An 8701-nucleotide genomic window follows, 5' to 3' on the forward strand; every position below is an offset into this window, starting at 1 on the left:
TAAACTTTTAACATTCAAAAGTCTGCACGGACCTTGCTGATCTGTGCATGCTTCTCATACCTTGTAATGAAACACCCGTTTCAGATTATTTTAGTATCACTTAAATGTATTAAAGGGCTTTTGGAGCAGTGTTTGTAAAAAAAAAATACTCCAAGCCCTTAAATTTGCATTATTTGAATAAGCATATCGCATTTCCCATACTTGTAATGAGAAATATGATATGTTCAAATTTACCAAAATAAAATTGTAAAAAAATAGCGGGAGAGCCCTGTGAAAATAATATCACCTGGAGATGACATCATTAGTGCTTTCCCCCATTTCACCGACTCCTGCTCTCTCTGGCAGAGCTGGAAGCTGGCGCCTGTGATCAGCCTTGTGTGTCTAAAGTCTAAACAGACCACAAGCTGATCACTGCAAAAAATAATATTTAAAGATAAAAAATACTTACCTGCCCCCAGGAACCGGTGATCTGGTGAGCTCCTCTGTTACTCCGGTCAGCTGATCGCCGGGCTCCTGCTATGTGATCCCGGTCAGCTGCTCTGTGCTGTAAACTGAGATACCTGGGGTCACAGAGCAGGAGCTCGGCGAGCATCTGACCTGAGTCACAGAGGAGCTCACTGGATCACCAATCATCGGTCCCTGGGCTCAGGGTGCATGTGGGGGCACACTCTAAAGGTATTTTTTGTAAAAATACCCAGATAAGTGTAGGGAAGAGATTCGCAGGGCCAGAGCTTTATCGCAAGCTCTGTCTCTGCATGCAATATTTGATACATCTTTGCGATTGTATTACAATACTACCATTTGCCCACAGCTTTGCTCATGTGGATGTCTGTTATTGCTCAGAGGAACTAAATTTACAAAGCAGTAGTGGAATCTAGGGATGGAACTTCGAAAGAAAACATTGGAAGTACCAATGTTTCTACTTCAGGGTCCATAGGGTATCCACAGGATACCTTGGGGTATAGGTGTGACGTCAGTCATCGGGCACCATAGAGTTAAGCTTTCAGCTAGCTGTGACCCCAGATGTTCCGGACCATGGCCGGAATCAAGGGGGACAGCAAGGTAAGCAGCGGGGTCCCGCGGTGGGTCCCCGCTGTTACATGGTCCAGAGTCCCCAGGCAGGGGGCTCCCTGGGGACTGGCTGCAACGTGGAGCCAGGTATATAACCTGCGCTTCCACTACCCCCCTGGGACAGCGGACCACAGCAGAGCGGTAGCGCTGTGGCGTCCCGGGGGTTAAATGCATGCCAGGGGAGCGCACCTTCCCTGTCTCAGCCGGCGCCCCCTCGCTGCACACAGCCCTCTCTGCAACACGCCGACTGGCCCTGTGGCAGCGCTCCTCCCCCAGGCCAGCCTCCTCTCTGCTCCTCGGCGGCCATCTTCATGAACGCATGATGAACGCTGCTGGAAGTCTGGACGGAGGCATCGTGGTCTGGGTCCCCCCGCATACCTCTCCTCCGCTGTGGTCAGGTCTGTGTATGCAGCGCTGTGTCCTACCAGACTCTGTGTCTGTGTAGTTGATTTTCAGCGCTGGTTAGTGCAGGAATTAATTTTCTTTGCATTGTATGTGACTGTGCTAGCGCTGCTGCCTGTACTTTCCATTTCTGACTGTCAGCCTTATTACTGTCCCTGTTCTTTCTGCTAAAGCCCTTGCGGTGTGGTGCTGCAGGGTGGTCTCTCGCCTTTTTAAAACAATTGGTGAGAGGGGTCACATACTTTCTACCATCATGTCTGAAAGTGACTTTCCTCTCCGGCTACAGTGTACTACGTGTAAAGTACCTTTAGCGGAGGAGGAGGGTAGCGCGGAGGGCCTCTGCCGGCAGTGTTTGTCGTTGGCGCGGCCTATTACGGTTACAGCACCGGTACAGGAGCCGCCCTGGGCTTGTTTCGCTCAGGCGCTTACAACCTTAGTGGGCCAGTTAGCTCCGCAGCCCGCGTTTATGCAGATGGGTTTCTCCCAGCAATCAGTGGTGTCGTCACCCATGCAGGGTTTCCCAAGACAATTGGTGGTACCACGCAGTCTCCCTATTTCCCCTCTCCCGGTTTCTCAGGAGCCGGCGTGGGTTAACTCCCTGACGAGTTCTGTACAGCACTTGTCGGATGTGTTGCAAGGGGAGTCTGTAATGCGGCCACATAAACGGCCGGTGGCGTCTCTGTCGGCTCCTTATGAGGATGACGAAGGGATGTCTGATGATGGGGAGATTCTGGATCCGTACGATCAGGAACCTCTCCGTACTGAGGACGCAGATGCTAGGTCCAAGGTGTATATTCCTGGACTTATTCGGGCAGTCCGCACAGCCTTGGTGATTGAGGACGAAGTTCCCCCAGCGGCTAAATCAAAGTATGCCTTTTTTAAGGATGTGAAGGGTGACACCACAGTCTTTCCTCTTTCAGGTCAGTTGGTGGACCATTTAGAGGAGGCGTGGAAAGTCTGGCGGTGGCTTATCCGTTCGCGGATAATTATTTTGCTAAGTGGGAATCCCCTCCTCAGGTGGATTCTCATGTGACACGTCTTGTCCGTAGTGCCACATTACCAATGCCATCCATGTCCTCCCTTAAGGATGCTACGGACCGCAAGGTGGAGATCTGCCTGAAGTCCGCTTATTCCCTTGCAGGGGGGGCAGCGCGGCCGGCTATGGCCATTTGCTGGGTTGCCAGAGCTATGGAGCGCTGGGCGGATTCGTTGGAGGCGTCCTTCGATTCTGACTGTCCGGTTGATTGGTAATCTCCGTGATTCGGCCACTTATATTAACGAGGCGGCCTTAGACATAAGTACCTTAGCGTCTCGAATTTCTTCAGCAGCGGTGGCTGCTCGTCGCACCTTGTGGTTGCGATCCTGGAAGGCGGGCGCTGATTCCAAAAAAGGGTTTGGAGGTGTTGCCCTTTAACGGAGAAGTTCTCTTCGGTCCAGATCAGGACAAGATTGTAGCCACAGTGGCGGCAGCCAAATCGGCATGTCTCCCGTCGGCCGCTGTCCCTTCTGGTTCAGGACCATCGTCATTTCGGTCTTATAGGGCTCAGGGCAGGCCCAAACCACAGTCTCTTCCCCGACAGGCTGGTCCCAAGAAATCGGCCAAGCCCCGGAAGCAGACCTGGAGTACCAGACGTCTGGCCCATAAGCCAGATGACAAACCTGCGGCCTGACGGTCCGGGCCTCCCTTTGGGGGATCCCAAAGTGGGAGGCCGCCTGCTGCAGTTCAACCGGTGTTGGTCTGTCAGCACGACAGACACTTGGGTTCTCGAGGTGGTCTCCCACGGGTATGCCCTCTTTTTCCGGCACAGACCCCCGGCTCGATTTTTCACCACGGGTCCACCATCATACCGGAACAAGGCCACGGAGCTGCGGAAGGTCTTGCACACTATGCTCCAGGCTGGAGTTATAGTGCCTGTTCCATTCTCCCAGAGGGGCCAGGGTTTCTATTCCAATCTCTTTTTTTGGTGCAGAAACCCAATGGGTCGTATCGTCCGATTCTCAACCTCAGGGCTCTCAACAAGTCTTTGCGGGTGCCGAAGTTTCGGATGGAGACCCTATGGTCCATCATTCTGGCGCTGGAACCTGGGGACCACATGGTGTCATTGGACATACAGGACGCTTACCTGCATGTCCCTATTCTTTTGCGCCATCAGCGGTTCCTCAGGTTTGCAATCCGCAGCGACCACTTTCAGTTCCGGGCGTTACCTTTTGGCCTGGCGACAGCACCACGGGTTTTCACCAAGGTGATGGCAGTCATGGCGGCTTCCCTGCGGCTGCAGGGGGTCCGCATGTTGCCGTACTTGGACGACCTTCTATTAGTGGCAGGATCTCCGGAGCTCCTTCTGTGCCACTTGGACCTGACCATTGCGCTACTGCAACGGCACGGCTGGTTAATAAACTGGCAGAAGTCCACTCTAATCCCGTCTCGGCGGATTCTGCACCTCGGAGCCTTTTTGGACTCGGGACAGTAAAGGATCTTTGTGACGGGGGAAAAGATATCTGCTTTACAGTCGAGGGTGCGCAGTTGTCTGCACAGCCGCCGGGTGTCTCTACACTCGGCGATGAGGTTACTGGGCTCCATGGTGTCGGTGTTCGACATGGTGGAATATGCCCAGTTTCACTCCAGACCTCTGCAGCACCTGATCCTGTCCAAGTGGAACGGGCTGCCTAAGTCTCTAAAATCCCAGACGATAGTGCTCACCCCGGAGGTTCGCCTGTCCCTTGCCTGGTGGTTGCAGACGACCCATCTCAACAAGGGACGTCCGTTCTGCGTACCGAATTGGGTCCTGTTGATAACGGACGCCAGTCTTCAGGGGTTGGGGAGCAGTTTCGGGTCCACACTTGTTCCAGGGCAGGTGGACTCCCGACAGAAGCAGCGCTTCCAATAAACATCTTGGAACTCCGAGCGGTTTTCAATGCTCTCCAGCAGGCACATCGGGTTCTCCAGGGTCGCCCAGTGCAGGTCCAGTCGGACAACGCTACCACCGTGGCCTACATAAACCGGCAAGGAGGAACCCGAAGTCGGGCGGCTCTCGTAGAGGTGTCCCGTATCCTGGTATGGGCGGAGCGCAATCTTCCGGCTATATCAGCTGTCTTCATCCCGGGAGTGCTAAATTGGGAGGCAGACTTTCTCAGTCGCCAGGACGTTCATCCAGGGAAATGGTCCCTGCACCCGGACGTTTTTCAACTTCTGGTGGACAAGTGGGGTCTTCCAGAGATCGACCTCATGGCGTCCCGGCACAACAACATGTTGCCGGTGTACGGGTCTCGCACAAGAGACGAAAAGGCGTCTCTGGTGGATGCTCTGTCCGTCCGGTGGACGTTCCGGTTCGCTTACCTGTTTCCTCCGGTTTCCCTTCTTCCACGGGTAATCCGGAAATTCAAACAGGAAGGAGGGACGCTCCTGTTGATAGCTCCCGCGTGGCCCGGACGGCACTGGTTCTCAGACCTTCGGGGTCTGTCCGTGGACAGTCCTCTGCGGTTGCCGCTACGACCGGACCTTCTGTCGCAGGGTCCTTGTCTTCACCCGGACCTGTCTCGGCTGTCTTTGACGGCGTGGCTGTTGAGACAGCCATGATAAGGTCCAGGGGGTTTTCCAGCTCTGTAGTGCATACCATGTTGCGAGCTCGGAAACCGTCTTCCGCGAGGATATACCATCGCGTGTGGCATACGTTCTTCCAGTGGTGTCGACCGAGAGGTTATGCACCGTGGGAGTTTCGTCTGTCTCGGATACTCGCCTTCCTACAAGCGGGACTAGACCATGGGCTTCGCCTTGCTTCTTTGAAGGTACAGGTTTCGGCCCTGTCTGTCTGGTTTCACCGTAGGATTGCTACAATCCCTGATGTGCGCACCTTTATGCAGGGCGTTCTGCGAATTCAGCCGCCTTTTGTTCCACCTGTTGCACCTTGGGACTTGTCTGTGGTCCTGAGGGCTCTCCAAGGACCGCCGTTTGAACCACTGGGCTCAGTGAATCTTTAATGGCTAACAGCTAAGACCGTTTTCCTTCTCGCCATAGCTTCGGCCAGACGTGTTTCTGATTTAGGGGCTCTTTCTTGTAGACCCCCTTTCTTGATTTTTCATGGGAACAGGGCAGTGCTTCGCACTCGTCCTTAATTTCTTCCCAAAGTTGTTTCCCAGTTTCATGTTAACGAGGAAATAGTTGTTCCGGCCTTTAACTCACCTGGCCTTTCAGTGGGTGAGGCCACTTTGGATGTTGTGCGGGCCTTAAGGACTTATGTTGACCGCACTTCTTCGTTTAGGAAGTCGGACGCCTTGTTTGTCCTCTATGGCTTCCGTAAAAAGGGTTGGCCTGCTTCAAAGCAAACTTTGGCAGCCTGGATCCGTATGGCTATTTCTGAAGCTTATCTTCATGAAGGCCTGCCGGTTCCTCCTTCTGTGAAGGCTCATTCCACTAGGTCTGTGGGTCCTTCGTGGGCAGCTCGACGTGGTGCCTCTGCAGTCCAGATCTGCAAGGCTGCTACGTGGTCCTCTGTCCATACCTTCGTGAGGTATTACAGGTTTGACACCTTCGCCTCTCAGGATGCTTCCTTCGGGCGGCGGATTCTCCTTTCAGCACAGGAGCGTCCCCACCCTTAAAGGATACTGCTTTGGGACATCCCCAAGGTATCCTGTGGATACCCTATGGACCCTGAAGTAGAAAATATGAGATATGGTAAGAACTTACCTTTGTTATCTCTATTTCTACGAAGTCCATAGGGTTCCACAGGACTCCCGCCCTGTCGCACCTGTGCTGCAGATGGGCTTTGCTCTGGTCACCGGTTTTTCTGTCTCCCTCTGGTGAGAATGTGATTCTTGTGTGTATCCAGATCTTCTTTCTCTCTCTTCCTTCTCCTCCTCCGGCCTATGGCTTGGTACAAAACTGAGATGCCTTGGCTCGGGGGCGGGGTATAGGAGGGGGACCCTAGTGCATCCTGGGAGGCTGAAAGCTTAACTCTATGGTGCCCAATGACTGACGTCACACCTATACCCCAAGGTATCCTGTGGAACCCTATGGACTTCGTAGAAATAGAGATAACAAAGGGAAGTTCTTACCATATCTCATATTTTTTATTATTGAATACAAAACATTATTTAGATGTAAACATTGGTTCTCTGGAACCGATGTTAACCAATGTTGTTGTTTTTTTTTTTAAAGCAAACTGTATACTTAAACATATAATAGACATTTTAAAAGTGTATTAGTCTATCTACGTGGAGGCAAACAGTACATATTATATATATATATATATATATAGCAATGATTTGTAAACAAACAGCGGCACTTGGGGACTTGTGGCAAAAATATAAATAGTGTATTGCAGTCAATACATAGGGCCTGATTCAGAGCCGCTCGTTTGTTCCGAGCGATGTTTGCACAACTGCGTATGCGTACGGATCGTAATACGCATGCGCGAACCAGTCAGTGCGGCCGAAAATCGTTTGTTCGCTAAATAGCGAATGTCTTCTATTTTGAGTGACATGAGGAGGCGTATGTGGGTGGTAACGGGAAGGTGCTTGAAAACGGGGAGTGGAGATCAGAACGCAGGCGTGCTTAAAGGTCAAAACGGGTGTTTTATGGGTGTGCATAATTAATACAGCAGCGTCATTGACCACGTCACTGGGTTATTTTATAGTCAGAACTGCTCGCAAGATTGTGGTAGGAAAAACCAACCACAAGAATAGCGAGCAGTTCATACGCTGGTCGATGTACTCGATTAATCTAATAAATAGCGGACATATGACGTAGGATGCGAGCGGCCAGGGGGCGTAGTTTTCCAAAAAACGACCGCAAGTTTTGTTCGCTCGTTCAGACCTAGAGGCGTGAACAGACCGCAAAGAGCGAACGGTTCATTTGAATAGCCACCCCTTTTTTCTGAACGAGCGAGCGCAAATAGCGTCCGGCTCTGAATCAGGGCCATAATCCCAACGATTCGGGACACACACGTCCCTTAATCAAGGTGTATGGACATACAAACATTAACTAACCTTATAAAGGGAGAGGCCCACACAACGTGCTCGCACCGGAAAAGACCCGGCAGTTGGTCATCAGTGGACGTCGTGCCCCACATTGATGACGTCATTACAATGGACGTGCCCGGTCACCATGGTGATCAGAACGCCGGAAGTAACTGTGCATATAACATGTAAATAGAAATGGCCAAGTGTCAGAATAGTACCCTGTCACCCACCTAACTAATTGAAAAAGAACCAAGTGACTACATAGTCCAATAGCCCAAAGAAAAAAAACTGTAAGATACAGAGTAGAAATCAACAATCAATAGGCATTATAAATACACGTACATGAAAGCATATATAAATGAATAATGAGAACAGCATAAAAGAACCATGTTTTCTATGTCATTTAGAGCCAACTGACTTTAAGACTGGATGTAACTAAAAATGAAAATAAAACAAATATAGTAAAGATAAAAATGAAATATATAAATATATAAAAAATATAAAGAAATCAAATGTGAAAATGTGTGAAACAATGTAAAAAAGGACAAAAAATTGTCCTAAAAAAGAAACTAAATAATGTGAATAATATGGTGAAATAACACGACGATGTATGAAATGTGACCATGTTAAAAAAATGTATGTATCGCAAACTAAGTGAAAAAATGTGATGTATCTATAAATGAAATCTATAACGAGAGTGTAGTGTTACAAGAAAAAATGTAAGAATGTGCCAATAATAAATTGATGCATTTTTACAGGTGAAGTCGTTCTCACTCAGTGTGGCTGTCACTGTGTGTTTTTCTATTTGAACTTTGTTTTTTCCATTTTTTTCACTGTGTATTTTTGCTGTTATTTCAACATGAATGCTGCATCCAACAAAGTAATGCAGGACAGTATGTCATGATACAGTGAGGTACATGCATCCATTGGTGAATTATACGGATTCTCAGAGGAGGATGCTGACAGAGTTCTGTTCAAGGAGAAATTATCTATTACTGACCAGACAAACGATATTGAGGATGTGTACCACCAACTACATAAATTGAAACGCCGAGAGGTTGATTTTTTGCTTCATGGCATTTCCTTATCTGACTACTTTAGAGAGAAAATCATACCAAGGGGTTTCAGAATACGCAACGTACCCACGAATGGCAGATTCAACCCTGAGTTTTGCAAAAAAAATGGGTGGGCATACTCAATAGATGTAGTTTGGAACTAATATTATTAGTCACGGAGGAGGCTGGTAGAGAGCTGAAAGTCACTCGTGATA

The sequence above is a fragment of the Taudactylus pleione genome, unplaced genomic scaffold (genome assembly GCF_031769625.1).
Source record: "Taudactylus pleione unplaced genomic scaffold, aTauple2 ptg000967l, whole genome shotgun sequence".
NCBI classification, from domain to species: domain Eukaryota; kingdom Metazoa; phylum Chordata; class Amphibia; order Anura; family Myobatrachidae; genus Taudactylus; species Taudactylus pleione.